Raw genomic sequence first — 17500 nt, 5'->3', positions numbered from 1 at the left:
TTCCAGCCCAACGATCCAGTTTCGGTAAGAATTCAACTCTGGAGAGAAGAACCAATAAAAAAAACCGAGTGAAATTCCATGTCTTGTAAATCAAGCAAGTATTCAATTTGTCTTCTTATGCACCATTTAAGACCAGTCCTTCATCAGCGGCGTTTTTATCAAGGAACTCTTGTTCCACGTGTGGTATAGTACAAGGGAGGGTGCAGAATAATGTCAAGGGAGGGAGTGTTATCAGGATGTACAGTTGTGCAATACATTCAAGATCTATAATATTGGTCTGCTTGGTGGTGTGGGTATGGATCATGGGAATATATTCATATATACTGACTGGTCTGTTTAATACCCTGCATCACTAAGGTGATGCCTACCTCCACAAGATCTCACTACACTGAAGAGTACTGACACTTTAAACTTGTACCAAGTCTCTTAAGCACTTCTCATACACAATCGACAATTTAATCAAATTCATTTCCTTACACTGAACTGAATATAAGAATGTTTCGATCATCATCATCTTGGTGAAGAAAAAGGGCTCGTCAAACAAGTGAATCAAATAACATCGACTATGTAAATCACAATTATGCCAAGAGATCTCAGCAAGAACACTGTATGTGACACGCATGAGAAAAGCTCTTAATCAAAACGATTAATCACATACTACACGTTCCTCCAACTCCATCCTACCCAACTGCTCTGGGATGGTCTATCCCACGAACTCGACACTTGCTTAATGATATATCTGCTCACTAAGACATCAATTCATCACTCCCCTTAAATATCAAAATCAAAAATCCTTTTTCAAAATCTTATAAAGCGATCACTTAAAACACCGATTTGTCATCTAAATCAACTCTCCTGCTGTGATGGTACTACTCTAAGTATAAAAATGTCTTGCCTGGAACTTATAGAAACAACTGGAGATTATATCAAATATTCACACATCAGTAAATTGAGATACAGACCGTTCCTCAAGTCTTCATACATGCCCAACGCCTAAGAACACCCAGGACATTGTGCTGAAGACCTAGACAAACATTATGTATGTGCAATGTCTTGATGGCTTACAAAGTTTTATCATCACTATCCTCATCACTGTCAGTATATCATTACCTCGCTGGTAACACCTGAGAGAGAGAGAGAGAGAGAGAGAGAGAGAGAGAGAGAGAGAGCTAATCTTTTTTTTTCTCTCAGAGATGGTAAATCCCGGTTTGCTTTCACATGCCCCCTGGGGCTTCCACTAAATTTTTTGGAGGGTTTTTGTTGTGGTTCATCATTTCCTTATTTAGCATTTACTTATTCAACCTGCGTCCAATCTTCAAGTAATGTGTTTTAACAGAGATGAAGAAGTCTGATGAAGAATTTTAACTTGGGGGGCATTTTTCCATCACTTACACACACACACACACGCGCGTGCTTATATATATATATATATATATATATATATATATATATATATATATATATATATATATATATATATATATATATTTCACACTGTAAAGTTACCCATGCAATCGCAGTCGATGTGGCACGTCTGCTTATTACCTTAATCAAAGGCATTCTCGTCTTCTAGCCTTAAAAAAAATTATCGTATATAAATCGCACCAACTGAAAGTTAAAGGAAGTGGATTGGCCTCTCGCCCGGATTGAGCGGTGCAGTATGAGGCGGCCGTTCGCCTAGCCCACGTCTGTCGTGTTCCTCCGCATCTCATTCCTTTAGCCTTTGTTGGGAGCATCTATTTCCTTTTTTTTTTTTTGTGTGTGTGTGTGTGTGTGTCACCTGCCTATCAGCCAGAGGTTAATGATAGATCTAAAGACCATTTATTTGCGTCACGACTTCTTTTCAAAGTACACATGTGAAAGGCGAAGTCATGCGCAGGTTTTCCTATATATTTTCTACCTGTACTTCGCATTGAACATTCTAAACGCTTCTCTGATGAGAGATGAGGAGGTTCAGGTGGGATATGCCAATGAAAATTGTTGGTTCCATAATGAGGTCTCCCTTTCCAGACAGTACAAGGAACATGGCGTCAAGACAAGCTGAGGCCAGGTGTGTTACAAGACAACCTAAACTGCAAAGTTCTGGTCTGTCTTCTTGATGAGCAAAATTTCAACCCGAGAAATCTAGGTCTAACGAAACAGCCAAGCCTGGAGACGCCAAGTGCACTACCCAGAGAGTCAAGAAATTCATCTCGGGTCACGAGACAGGTCACTCGTGGCCATGATAATAAGCAGTTAGGTAAGCAGAGGGGAGAAAGTCAAGATTTTCTGGCGCGGAGGAAAATGTAGATCTATAATGGACGGGCGAGAGTTGGTTGAACGAATATGGCAGACGTAAGATGTACGAACACGATCTGAAGGAACCTTCGGGCAACGATCCGCAGTCGTTATTACGAACAATAGAACCTGAATAACGCGTTTTTCTCCCCCCCCCCCCCCGTGTAATCTGATTTATCGTCAAGTTATTACACAGTGCCCTTCGACAATCACCATACTTTTTCTATTTTCGTTTCGTTTAATTCTTATCTTCGGCATCGAACCCATTCTGAGAAATGTTTATCTTCGGTATGCTTATCGAGGCACCTATGCGTGTGCCATAAACTTAATACCGCAGTACATTCCAGACGATTGGGTAAACCGTATCTTCAATTAGCTCCATCTAGCCACGCTGTCGCAAGCTTCACCATCGGCTACACCCGTCATACGTAGACACGTTCATAGACTCCTTCACTCAATCATTATACTTTATATCCGACCTCCTTGTGTCCAGTATAAGGCCTACCATTTCCTTGCACACACACACACACACACACACAATAAAGGCCGTACGTCTGAGGGGCTTTCTCGAAATGGGTTGAGGTCACCAGCGGAGTGCCACAGGGTCCCGCCTTGGAACCGTTACTCTTCTTGGTCTAGTGTTTGAGTGACTTGCAAAAGATATGGACTCCCACCTGAATATGTTTGTACATGATGCAGAAGTCATTAGGGATGTGAAAAGCCAGAGGGATTTAAATCTACTTACAAGGGGATCAAGACAACCTCCGAAGTTTGTGTGACATATGGTTTTGTTGAAACTGAAAGCGAGGAAATGTAAAGTACTGTGGGACGGTCTGAGTGAGAGAATGTCTCTATATGAATATCAAAAGACGCAGGAATGTGTGTCTGCGAGAGATCTAGGAGTCGACATATAACCTGTAGCAAGAGTCCCTCATTAGAACATTTCAGACCAACTGTATTCTTGCTGGCATGTAGAATCGCTTTTAAATACAAAGATAAGGAAATATTCACCAAGCTGTTCACATTCTGTATTAGGCCAATACTAAAATATGCTTCTTAGGCTCGGTCAGCGCACTTAAACAACAACAAAGTGCTAAATGAGAAGGTCAGAGGAGAACAACAAAGATGACACCAGCATTAAGAGGGAAATTGGAGGGTATAAATTTGGAGCGAGCAGTTCTGTGAAAGATACAAAGACAGAAGAGCCAGAGGCCAGAACATCAAATTAAGTAAAGAACGTGCCAAAAAAAAAAAAAAGGCAAAAATGTGCTTCTCTTTTATCATAAAAAAATATGAAAGTTATAAAGTAAATGATGAAACTGTGAATACAGACAGCATAGAAAAGTTTTAAAAAAATGTATGATAGCAGAGAACGTTCAAGGAATGGGGCCCTAAGAGTGTTGAACTCCCTCCCCGCACTGTACATATACGTAATTACACACACACACACGCACACACACACACATAGACACACACACACGCACACACACACAAAGAACAAAAACAAATAAGAAAAACAATAAGAGGAACAAGAAGCGTCGATTTATAAGACTAACAATTAGAGCTAATGAATGCACCCGGACAGTGCTGAATCAGGCCCTAAATTTGGCCAAGCAAATTAAAGTCAGTGAAGGTGTTTATTTAAGAGATGGACCTCGCGAAGGAGGACGGTAGGAAAATCATAACGATTTCGAGAGAGTTGACCTCTGCGACAAACAAAGGCAAGCGGGAAGTGCCAGAATCAAACACGAGAGCCACGAGAAGCGAGACATGATGGGAAGGATATATATCAATATCAATACTTACAAGTGCTGATGAGGTAGAGTAAAGATGCTCACAAGTGCTGATGAAAGGGAGTAATAATGCTTACAAGCGCTGATGAAATGGAGTAATAATGCTTACAAGTGCTGATGAAGTGGAGTAATAATGCTTACAAGTGCTGATGAAGTGGAGTAATAATGCTTACAAGTGCTGATGAAGTGGAGTAATCATGCTTACAAGTGCTGATGAAGTGGAGTAATAATGCTTACAAGTGCTGATGAAGTGGAGTAATAATGCTTACAAGAGCTGATGAAGTGGAGTAATCATGCTTACAAGTGCTGATGAAGTGGAGTAATAATGCTTACAAGTGCTGATGAAGTGGAGTAATAATGCTTACAAGTGCTGATGAAGTGGAGTAATAATGCTTACAAGCGCTGAAGAAGTGGAGTAACAATGCTTACAAGTGCTGATGAAGTGGAGTAATAATGCTTACAAGTGCTGATGAAGTGGAGTAACAATGCTTACAAGTGCTGATGAAGTGGAGTAACAATGCTTACAAGTGCTGATGAAGTGGAGTAATAATGCTTACAAGTGCTGATGAAGTGGAGTAACAATGCTTACAAGTGCTGATGAAGTAGCAGTTTATAAGATTAATGGTCAGGCTGTGAGAGATAATTGAGATCTTACAGTAATGATATCTGCTTGGATCAGCAGAGAGGTGGAGATAAGAAAGAAATGGCGAAAGTCAAGCCTTCAATATAATGACAATGAACACAGTGAGGATGACAACCATGGCCGATTGCGTCGCGTACAGCAGCCTCTAACTGAACACTGAAAAGTAATCATGCAACACCACTACGTCGCATGATTATTGTGTTGGCCGTCGACATGTGAGAGGTGGACCGTTGTGTGATGTCTGCTTCTTTCCTTACATGGCCAAGCTTTGGAGCTCTTCACCCCTCTCGTTTTTACTCTTTCTCTTCCTCACTCTCCTTAATTCTCTATGTCTATAATCCTTTTTCAAGTCTCGTCTAAGACTCGACCATACGACTCAAGATTATAAGGAGCTACCAGAAGAAAAGGTACAGTTGACATGGTCCTTGAGGAGGAAGCATCGACATCTGTGTGTGATAACCCCGTTGAAAATCATGAACGCCTTACATTCTCAAATGCATCCATACGTACCATCATTCCTGCTTTAAAAAAAAAAAAAAAACATTCCTACGTGAAGAAAACACGCAAAATAACGCAAACATAATCGCTCATTTATGCAACGCATGACACGCGATTATCATGGACACTAAAAAGAAAAACATTATTAAACCTAGAAAACGTATATAAACAGACATCCCAACACGACTCAACACCCCTCATGTGCAACAGGTCACGGTACATAACGAACCACCAGCTATAACAAAGGCACTGCAACACATAATGAAGTCACATACGAGACCTGTAAGCTCGCGAGACCTGTCCTCTCTTTCTTGAGCCTGATCAGTCACCCAGGGGAGGGGGCTGGAAAAGGTCCTGGACTTAAGGGGGTGTGGGGGAAGCGAGGTCAGGCCCAGGCGAGACCACAGGCAGGAGCAGTAGGTCAAAGTGTGTGTGTGTGTGTGTGTGTGTGTGTGTGTGTGTGTGTCGCGCGCTGCTCCAGACTGCTGAACCCCACCAGGCGCCTCCCACAGCAGCCGGGGTTAGAACGGGATCATCCCCCATCCCTTCCCCCACACACACAACCAGATCATCCACTACCTCCACACCACAGCCTCCTTAACCCCTTCTCCGTCCGAGCCACTGAACGGGATCACCCACAACCCGTTTTCTTTTTTATGGATTTCATCTGGCGTTACCGTTTCCTTCACGCGGCAGTGATCCAGATCAAAGTGGCGGAGAGGGAGGGGCGGTGGGTGCCGGCACACACAAAACAGGATTCGAACCCTCGGTTTCTCGCTCTTCCCGCTACCTCACCTGAACTCCAATCGCACAGCATAATAAAAAAAAAAAAACTCCATCAATCTATACCCAACCATCCGTGACCCAAGATGAACTCCGATGAGCGAATAGTTACAGAGGTTTATTTATACTCTATTCCACAATATACACTCTTAAAAAAGCTAAGGTATATGGACAAATATATACATTCGCCATTTCCCGCGTTAGCGAGGGAGCGTCAAGAACAGAGGACTTGAGCCTTATAGAATACCCATGGTCTCATATCGTTACCTTTATCACATGAAGAAGGTGTTGAAAGACATTTCAGTTGGTGAGTGTATCTTGATGATAACAGCCTCAACTAAGACCGAGGCAGTTAAGAAGCCTACAGCCCAGATTAACCAACCAACCAACCAATCTATATGATCGTCTCATTCATTCTCATTCATATTCATATCCGATGGTAATCTTGCAACACAAAAAGAAAACGTGTGGTCGAGTGGGAAACCCACAGTGTTAACTTTATCAATAAATTCCCTTCCTCGCTACTATAACTTCATGCATTGTATGGAACGAGAGTTATCTGTATCAACAAATTCCCTTTATTGTTACTATAACTTATATACATTTTTGGAACGACTAAGAACCTCGTAAGTGTTGTTTGTTCTCTTAAAACCTTCTTTAGTCTGATGTATTTGTGGCCCTGGGTCACGCTTCTCGACTAATGATCTAACAGGACTCAAAATAAAAGCAGCAACTATTATTAACTCTCGAGATAACTATTACACAGAGAAACAAACAGATGAAATCGTATACACATTGCAAACAGGTTTACTAGAAATGCGTACCTATATATCCTTTTCACTATCAATTTCCTACACATCCATTAACTCATTATCTACATATCTATTTACTCATCTATACTTAAAGTCATTTAGAATACAGCAAGACCGATAAAAAAAAATTCACATCACACATCACTCGCTTGACCAAAGCGTTGTGTTCCCCAAAGATAAACCAGAGGTTAGACTTGTTGGTTTGGTCTTGCCTGTAAGGGTAAGACCGGATCGTATATACTCGATACCCCATGACTGAGAGATCCAACGTAGACCCAGGTTGTACCACAGATAGTGGATTACAAAGCTATACACCTGAGCGACTGGCGTCTTTGGAGGGTTTCGGGGAATCGAGGCCCGAAAGTTAGAGGGACAACTTGTTACAGAGATTATTATCAACCTTACTGCACGTTCCACGCTGAACTGTATCATAATTTGGTTTACGGGCCAACGTACAATCATTCAACAAAGTCTAAGTCATAACCTGCTCTTCCTTATGTATACTGTGGTGTGAAACATACACACACGCTCACACAACAACAACCTGATGCAGTTCTGATTGTAATTTATCAGTGGAATAACAACTAATGTTTTTTTTTCCTAGGGTTAGACTGGTGCTTAATCACGTCCATGTGGCCTGTAGACCAAACGTTGTGATGCTACAGATACCGATGCATCTGGTCAAACTGTGGAGGTCATGGGTCAAACGTCAAGGTCACAGGATACGTGTATTAAGATGATGGTAAATGACTGTGTATCAAAAGATCTGCGGGTGAGTTATGACAGACCGGCATAACAAGTACTATAAGGGAAGTTCTACAGCTGATTATACTCGCAGGGTCAGTGGTCACAGGTCAAGGTCATAGGGTGCCTCTTTTTAGCATGGTATGCTATTAAAAAGCAGGTGGCCATTGCATAAGTGTTGTTTTGTCAGTCGTGGTGACTTCTTAATCCCGGGCTAATGGAAATGATTAACATCTGCGATTAGTCTAAGGGATTAGAGATCTTCTCCCTGTAAAGTATGGCCTCTACTGGCCTGATATAATCAGTCAGGGGTGGGGAGGACCGAGGTTCAGCCAGGTCGCGTCTGTGTCATCTACCGTGCAATGATCTTTGGTTAGTGGCACAGAACAGAAAGTTTCGTACCATTCTATGTCGCTCTCCTCTGTGATCGATGGCGGTGGTGTGTGGGTGGGTGGCTTTCTTTAGCTTGGCAATCTCAGATCGTCTGATACTTTTCAGTCCTCCATCATTTTTCTTAACTGAAGCTGAAATTGAAGAAGAAAAAATATATATAAGTATCATCCAATCATCGTACACAGAAAGTACAATGTATGATAACATCAACGAACACAAGTGTATTCTACTTCACCCAGGACGAAATTTCACAGAAATATTGAGAGAGAGAGAGAGAGAGAGAGAGAGAGAGAGAGAGAGAGAGAGAGAGAGAGAGAGAGAGAGAGAGAGAGAGAGAGAATCAAATGCAAAGAAACACCACATAAAAGTACATCTTGTTGTAGTCACTTGACACAGTCACTTGTTGATAAAGAGGCTACAGAGCAGAAAACATGGGATGCACGTACGTGATGTTAACTGTAACTTTTCAACACGTTCTCTTTATACAAAGAATCTCTACAGACCAGGAAAGAGACAAGAGAAACTAACTGCCAACACTTAGCAGCTGAGATGATTAATAACACTCTCTTCAAAGGGACGGAATATGGAGTGGATTACTTAAGAATATCGAGTCGTATACAATCAACGAAAATCTTCAAGTAAAAATCTTCTATTAATCACATCATCAAATACTAGTAGTCTAAGTACTCAAAAAAAAAAAATGATAAACATATAATTGTAATGTCATTGATCATAACCTCCGTTATGCCAAGATAAATATCGCCTCACAAAACGAGAACTTTGGAAGAGAGGATTTGAGATCGCACCATCGCAGCCGCGCATCACGCGTTGTGGAGACAATTGCTTTTATCAGTGAATGGTCCGGTCCGCCGCAACCCTGGCGTGCGAAATGGGCATCAAACAGACAGGATGATGTATCGCTGGGCACGGCGGTGCTCCCACTTACGGCATTAACAAGCGATGAAAGCCGAGTGCTCCAGCCTCCTTTAGTATACACACACTCGACCTCTGGCTCCCCAGAGCTCCCCTCTTGTTGCGCGAGCAAAGGGCGCCACCTACCTCCTCTTACTTCTATTATGTGGTTGGATGCACTTCGCCTTCCTGTATTGTTGCTCTGAGGGACTTGGTGAGGCGGTGTATGTAACTATGTACTGTACGGGGAGGATATTCTACACTCGTGGGGCCTCTAGCTCTTAATAAGTTCTCTCCTATCATACAGCTTCTTAGTGTGTGTGTGTGTGTGTGTGTGTGTGTGTGTGTGTGTGTGTGTGTGTGTGTGTGATTACGGAGAGATACTACTCTGAATGCGACGAATAGGGGTGGAAATCCTTCCCTCCTATATCATTATTCTCTGACACTAAGAACTTAATAAAGAGCCAAGAGATGACTTTTATTCCCTCGATGGCTTATCTCTCTGTTCCTGCTACTGCATCGCTAATGTGGGGCAAGGCACTACGGCTTTATACATACAGATATATGTGCAACGTGTCACATACCAAACGGTGTACATTTCTTGATAGAACAAAGATCAGTTATAACAAACTGTACAGAACTACTAACACCAACCTGACCTAACCTTTCCAGGCAGCTTCCTCCACAGGCGACAGCCATACACAGGTGATGGAGGGTTCCCTAACGACCAAGGTTAAAAAAAAAAAGGAGATAAGGGAAGGTCAAGAGACCTGATTTGGATGATGTGAGTGTGAGGATGGCCATCAGTCGGACCCTCGCTGAGGAGCCAATAATTACCCCCGACAGCGTCAACAGACCCTCCCAGTGTCAATAAGACACATATGGCTCCTTCATCAGGCAAAAGATGACTCTGACGATGACAATGATGACTCTGACACTCTTGTGTCATCACTCCTTCAGCAAACATATCACGGGTCGTACACTAAAACCATAGACTACCCTTACAACACCTTCCCAATCGCTGGGGAGCGAGGCTACGAAGCTCCTATGCTTTTAATCTTTATTTTGACCTGTTCTTTCGCCAGTTTGCCCCCTTATCGGTGGCTGATGCAGGTTTATGGTAACCCAGGTTTGGGTATTGCTTAGTAGACACACTTCTCTCCTTTTTTTCTTGGAAAATTTGGTCTTTATTGCTATTTCCTCGACGTTTGTATGTGGATGTGTCAACCTCCTGCAAGTCTGTGGTCAGCACATGGAATACGCTCGACTGGACGGTCAATATATATGGTAGATCTGAGCCCACATCACTATGACTGGTAATTGGCAAAAACTGCATGCACTGTGCAACACGAGGACACTCATTGACAAACGAGGCTCTGTGGCGGATGAAGAAGTTACTATCTACCCTACAGCTGACTGGATATTATATCATTCCAAACCTGCAACTCATAAGAACTTACACATGGTGCACTTCGGTAGACGAATATATCCGGGGAGTTTGGTTTGGTCTTTACACCACAAACATGTCTAATGGCTTCTGAATTACCTGGAAATGCAGGAACAACTACAACGAGTCCATCAAAAAACAGCAACTGGAATCTACCGCTGGAGATGCATCCTGTAGCGGTACCATAGCAACAACATAAGCTGTCGCCCCAAAGAGCTAGCTCTAAGTGTACCTGATATGTAAAGGTCGAAAGGACAACACCTGCAAGCATAAAGCGTGGGGAAACTTCCATGTAAATCACCCGTCCACTGAGAGGGTGTCTAGCAAACACCTTTAGCACTACCGCTCACAAGACGAATATAGTGGTCGACATAACTCATTAACCGTTGCTCAGCGACAAAAAAAATAAAAAACTAAGTTCCGCAGAAGCCAAAGACTCTTCAAAACAAGTTCTTACTCATCAGGGAACATAACGGATGACCAAGTCATGTAACATGCAAAACGGAATCTTCGGCGTTACAAGAAACGACGTGTGAGCCAAGGACAGACTGGTCATTATTACATGGTTGAATGATCATGCGTCTGTGGGGGGGACACTGGCAGCTTACTGGACGTGTGGGTTGACTAAGTAAAGGGGACAAAGTTCACACGATCTCTTGGCAATCTTCTATTAAGGAATGGCTTAAAAGGTACCTTGATCATTGCCTTTTATTATATATCCAGAATTAATACGTGAAGGAATGCATGTATCTGGTGAAGGTGTGCATGGCATATTCGTATGTACTCTTTTTTCTGACTTTAAAGTGGAAAATTTCCTTGAGGCATTCTCTTTCTGCAAATCATTTCCTCTACCTGTGTTGCCGGAGGGAATGGAGGATAGAAAGAGATATGCCTTTCCTTGTTTATTCTTAATTGTTTTTACGGCTTTTAAAGAGACCACTACATCTGTGTCAGTAGTAGTAAGGCCAGACCACATCTCTCTCTCTCTCTCTCTCTCTCTCTCTCTCTCTCTCTCTCTCTCTCTCTCTCTCTCTCTATCTTCTTCCCTTAACTACACTATACAGCATATCATTGACACTAAACACAAACACACTGGATCACATCCCAACCTAAAACCAAAACCCCACGACTTTTCGTCCATCTCGTATATAACAAAAAACAGAGATCAACTACAGATAAATGAATGGAAGAGGGTCAAGATTTTTTTCCCCAGGAGGGGACATCTCAAGGCCAGGCAGGCGTCCACAGTTAGATGCTCAGTAAAGATGGGTTTGACCTGGGGGTAGCGGGAGGAGTAGGGGAATGGGAGGTGTAAGGAGAGGGTGGCTTGACTGGGGGAGGTGTGTTTTGTTGGGGAGGGGAAAAGGCAGGGTTACGACTCGAAGCTTTAAGACTCGGTCAACATGCACTCAGGTATCAGGCCATATATGACAGAGGTTTACCGTGGTATACATATTAAAGCTCAAGCTTAAACCGTCAGTACAGCACACACACACACACACACACACACACACCACTGGTTTACCGTGGTATATTTAGAAAACGTAAGGTTACACTGACAGTATAGCATAAATAAGAGTGGTTTACCCTGTACATCCTTGTTACACTGTTAGTATAGTATACATGAATAAGTTGTTTACTTTGGTATACTTAAAACATCAAGTTTACACTGTCAGTATAGCCTCCAGGGGTTTAAAAAAAAGTCGCAACGAAACTGAAAGCAGCTCTAGGCAGTTTGCTTTCAGTTTTATTCCAGTACCCTTAGCCACGATGGATAAAACTTCCCTAGTTGGGCAGATTCGTACCTCCCGGGCAAAGCAGATTCGTACCCCACGGGCTTAAACAGATTCGTACCTCCCGGGCTCAGCAGATTCGTACCCCACGGGCTAAGCAGATTCGTGCCTCCCGGGCTCAGAAGATTCGTACCCCACGGGCTAAGCAGATTCGTGCCTCCCGGGCTCAGAAGATTCGTACCCCACGGGCTAAGCAGATTCGTGCCTCCCGGGCTCAGAAGATTCGTACCCCACGGGCTCAGCAGATTCGTACCTCCCGGGCTACGCAGACTCGTTCCTCCCGAGCTTATCGGACACGTTCTCGTTTAGGAGAAACGTACATCGTTCTTTCCAAGGCAGGGTGGCCTCTTAAACCACTCCATTACTCACAGGTATGTAGCAAGTGAATTACTGAGAGAAAAAAAAAAAAGCTGATCAAGTAGTATTTCCGACAACCTTGAAAGTCTAAGTGTATTTGTTTCGCGTCTTTTGACTTGTTACTTCTTCCTTTTCATGTGTCCTAATTTGGTTTTTCGAGAGCTTCCTATGATGCTGTGTCTTTATTCCTTCTAGTCTTTCGTTTGCTGCTGTGTCTTTGGTCATTCTAATCTTGCCATTACAATGTGGCTTTTTAAGTCTACATATGTCTTCTGCACAACGTCTTTGAGTCTTGTTAGTTCTTGTGTAACTTTTAGTGTGCCTTCCAATAGCAAAGAGTATGTTAGATCTGATCAAATACCTTTGTTGATAAACTGTTCCTATATATAAAAAAGTATGTTGAAGTATAACTAATGGTCGCAATTCAGTAGGCTAGTATATACCATTCTGTCAAACTCCAACAAACACATTTATTAGTTTTTCAACCCCAACCCCCAACAAACACATTTGTTAAGATTAAAACAGTAATATTTACACTGACACAACACCTTTTAATGTAGTTAACAAATCAGATTAATCCTTTGAAGCTACGATTAATGTCTTTATCCCCTGGTTTTGAGTACAATTCACTTTTATAACTGATACACTGGCAACTCAAAAATAGTGCTCAAGGGTCGTACCGTCGTGCTCAAGGGTCGTACCTTCGTGCTCAAGGGCTTAAACGTGAGCAATGAGAGAACACTCCCTCCCCACTACCTACCTAACAATCTACCTACCTCCCCCTTGAACGGTCATGGGTCTGTTTTGTAATCGAAACAAAAAAAAAAAAGAATTGCTCAACTTTTTAAATTTACACGACTGAACAAAGTGAGCGATTGGAAGAGGGAATTAGTGGATATACGCACGCATGAACACTGGCGTGCATGATTCTCTTCCATCTGATACAAGAACGAATTATATATATATATATATATATATATATATATATATATATATATATATATATATATATGAATAACGTGAATATCATTCCTGACATAAATCTAATATTCTCACTTTCGCTTTTGTTTACAAGGATATTAAGAATTTCAGGCTCATTTGTCTTCAAGTCACAACGGACCCCCGTGTTCGACCAGGTGCCGGTATAATCACGGGATTCAAATCCCGGCCGTCGTACTCAAAAGAGGATCAACGCAGCATGTGCGTGTGTATATATATATATCCTTACAGGAAACCGCATCCCTGACTCTTTTTTTATCCTGGAGGAGTGTGCATGAGCGGGTGTGTGTGTGTGTGCGGCCTCACCAGTGGACCCCGCTAACCTTGAAACAGGTTCCTCTCCAGGTTCAGTTTCTACGAGATTAAAAGTGTTTAAGATCAGGGTTTGGATTAAGGTGCTTCTCTCTCTCTCTCTCTCTCTCTCTCTCTCTCTCTCTCTCTCTCTCTCTCTCTCTCTCTCTCTCTCTCTCATCTTTCCTCTACTAGACGTCGTGACGCGGGGGAAGGAGTGTCGGACGGGACGTTGTTGGATAGCACGCTACTCTCATGACTGGTCGAAGGCTAGGGAGGGACAGGGCCCAGTAGGCTTTTGGTTGGAGAGTACGGTAGTCTACCGAGTGCTCGAAGACTAGATGGGGAACATAGCTTGGTGCACGGTGTTGGATGGTACGAAAAAGGAAATCGGATGAGTGGCCACAAAGACTAGAGAGAGAAAGAGGGGGGCCTAATCTACAATATCAGATCTGGTAGATATGTTTTTCCTTTTTGTAACTGTAATTATGTGCTTGACTCAGGATGGTCAAGCCAAGTTGTTCTGCGACGACATAAGTCGTACAAACCATTTATTATAGCACAGCACGATGGTACGACCCTACAGGTATGAAGTTTTGGCCTCTTTTGGACCTGATTCTCAATCGCCGGGGTGAAGCCACAGCTCTTAGCCAGGCTGTCATACTTACGGGTCGTACCGTCGTGCTCAAGGGTAGTATCGTCTTACCTAAGGGTCGTGCCGCCTTGATCAAGGGTCGTACCGTCGCTGTCAAGGGTAGCACCGTCTTACCCAAGGGTCGTACCGTCTAGATCAAGGGTAGTACCGTCTTACCCAAAGGTCGTACCGTCTAAATCAAGGGTAGTACCATCTTACCCAAGGGTCGCACCGTCTAGATCAAGGGTCGTACCGTCTTCCTCGAGGTTGTACCTGTCGCACTCAAGCCCGTACCGTCGAGCTTGAGGGCTCAAGCATAAAACTTCGTAATGTCAATAATGTACAACTTCTCATCTTCAAATTAAGTTCCAGGTCACCACCGGTTGTGTCTGCTACGCCTGGCACTGTTCACTGCCATGCCTGACACTGCTCACTGCCAAACTAGGCACTGTTCATTACCTCCAATAATGGATAACTTCCTTAGGGTGTGTACAAATTTGCATCTCTCTCTCTCTCTCTCTCTCTCTCTCTCTCTCTCTCTCTCTCTCTCTCTCTCTCTCGCTGAGGATCTGCCGGTGCTGAAACGTCAGCAAGTATTTGCAAGACCCGTGTAGCCAGAGGATGTCGTCATAAGCCATTCTGAACAGATTGCCTGGACTGTTTGGAATGTCTCTCGCTGCAGAAAATGTAGCCACAGTGACAAAAAAAAAAAAATGTAGCCACAGTGACACAAAAATATAGCCACAGTGACACAAAAATGTTAAATACTTTTCAAGAATGTTTCTTCTGCGAAGAAACTGTGTAAATGCTATTCGTCCCGTTATTGGCTTGTGGGCTTATAGCTGACAGGGAGGTCAAGAAGGTTATCTGCAACACAAACAGAGAGAAACACAATCAGGCAACACTTGTAGTATATGATGGGTCGTGGTGGAACACAACACTTGACTCCGCTCGTAACAACGTCTGCGAGTCCTGTTCGTTACAACAGCGTCAGTCACACGTTCGTATTAATTCGTAACACAGTCACAACGAATTCAGAGGTTCGTAACGCTAACCGTTACCTTCCTTCTATATGACTTGCTGAGGTAGCTCTGTCATTAAGACCTGAGATTCGCCTCTCTCTCATTTCTCACATCCCTCATACATCACATCCTTCCTCAACACAATTTTTTTCCTCATAAATAATCTCTTCTCTCATGGATTGATTTCCTTATTTTCCTTTTTCTCGAAGAGAAAATTACTGAATTTTCATATAAAAGTTCAAGTTAAATTTGGGAGTTTCGTGGTTTAACTGGTTCTGGGCACATGATACAACCTCTTAAGATTCGGAGAACAATATACATGAGGTGTCGAATATCTTCCACACTCCGACAGGTCTTGGCGTTCGTTTTAAATGTTGTTTTGCATACCTCAACTTTAAAGACCTTCAGCACATGTGTCCTTACTTAACAACACATAATGTATTCCTCCTCTTCATTCCTTTTTTAAAGTCCTCTGGTGCCGTGCGTCTGCAATGCAATATGTTGGGGATATTAAGACGAATGTCTCAGACACACCCTACCGTCGTTAACAGATATAGGGTCAGAGGTCAGGGTCACAGAGGTCTGCGTTGGTTAAGTACCTAACGATACGTTATCTCTATCGTATATATCATTATCATAGATGCAAGACTTTCATCTGGGGACTGACATAAACTTTTCAGCTTTGAATGAATCCGATCTCCTCACGACACAACGTGTGAGTGCATGGCATGTTTCCGAATGAACCACAGCGAACCTGTGAAGGAGCCTTGAGGGTAAGCGTGCAGAGGTAATAGCACACACTAGCGTACCACACACACACACACACACACACACACACACACACTCCAAGCCCTCCTGGCGTCTCATCACCGAGCTAACAACGAGGAATTCACTCGCGAGGCGGAGGAACCGACCGCTTCGAAAATGTAATGTGTCAAACTGTGGTCCTCAAACATAACGATGCTAAACGATACTTCAGTCTTAGTTCTGCGAGTGGTCTGTCGGGAGAAAACTCGCAACTCAAGACTGTGAAACATGAGAGAGAGAGAGAGAGAGAGAGAGAGAGAGAGAGAGAGAGAGAGAGAGAGAGAGAGAGAGAGAGAGAGAAACCCATGATCGTGTCCTCGAGTTGCGAGCAGCAAATAAACCTTGAGACGCGCACCTGGGCTTCAAGCAGGCGTGACGAACGAATCATCGGAAACGTCTTCCAACATACCGACTCGACCACAAGAGAAACACTGAACACATCAGGACGCAGCTTTTACAAGACGCTGGCCTCATGAAAGTCTGTCGTATAGTCGGAGGCTGGCGAGTTTAATGAGGCGGGCGGGGGGGAAGAAAGGTGCCGGCCGGGTCAGAGGAAAACGAGAGAGAGAGAGAGAGAGAGAGAGAGAGAGAGAGAGAGAGAGAGAGAGAGAGAGAGAGAGAGAGAGAGAGACCCTCTCATTGAGGTTGTTGTGAGGAAGTGTGTGAGGTGTACATAGGGCATGGATGAGGTTAAATCCCTCGACACTCACAGCAGTGAGGCACAACAGCTGCTGCCACTGTTGTTGCTGCTGCTGCTGCTGTGGCTCACCTTGAGCTACTGATGGATGGCAGAGAGAGAGAGAGAGAGAGAGAGAGAGAGAGAGAGAGAGAGAGAGAGAGAGAGAGAGAGAGAGAGCATTATTAAAACCATTTCTTCTTGTTACAGTATTTTGAACATCTTTATTTCTTTTTTCTTTGGCATCATCAAGAATGCAAGGCATTTACAACTGGCGGCTTTGGCTGGCTGCTGATTTTCCAATAGGCATCATCTAGAATGAACCAAAAACAACAGGAATTTTAAGACTCACTCACCGAGTCCTCATGTCAAGAGCCATACCGGAGGAGAGGAGGGACAGGGCTCTCTCTCTCTCGCTCTCTCTCTCTCTCTCTCTCTCTATATATATATATATATATATATATATATATATATATATATATATATATATATATATAATATATATAAATATATATAAGCGCCAAGACCTGGATCGAAGAAACTAGATATGCCAGTGTTCTTTATAGGCGACACGAAAGATTAGTGTAGCTGCGAAATTTCGCCCAAGCAATACTCCTGG

At 43.1% G+C, this 17500-nt stretch overlaps 1 long non-coding RNA gene across 2 annotated transcripts in view; it reads right to left on the bottom strand.

The window, feature by feature from the left end:
- Window positions 1-7951: 7951 nt before the first annotated feature.
- Window positions 7952-17500, bottom strand: part of LOC139761633 (uncharacterized) — a 241978-nt gene continuing 232429 nt past the window's right edge. For both annotated transcript variants that reach the window (XR_011715568.1, XR_011715567.1), the window contains exon 4: window positions 7952-8074. This is a non-coding gene — a long non-coding RNA (uncharacterized lncRNA). The remainder of the gene's footprint in view (window positions 8075-17500) is intronic.

Source organism: Panulirus ornatus, chromosome 41 (genome assembly GCF_036320965.1).
Source record: "Panulirus ornatus isolate Po-2019 chromosome 41, ASM3632096v1, whole genome shotgun sequence".
NCBI classification, from domain to species: domain Eukaryota; kingdom Metazoa; phylum Arthropoda; class Malacostraca; order Decapoda; family Palinuridae; genus Panulirus; species Panulirus ornatus.
This window is presented reverse-complemented; position numbering and strand designations above follow the sequence as displayed.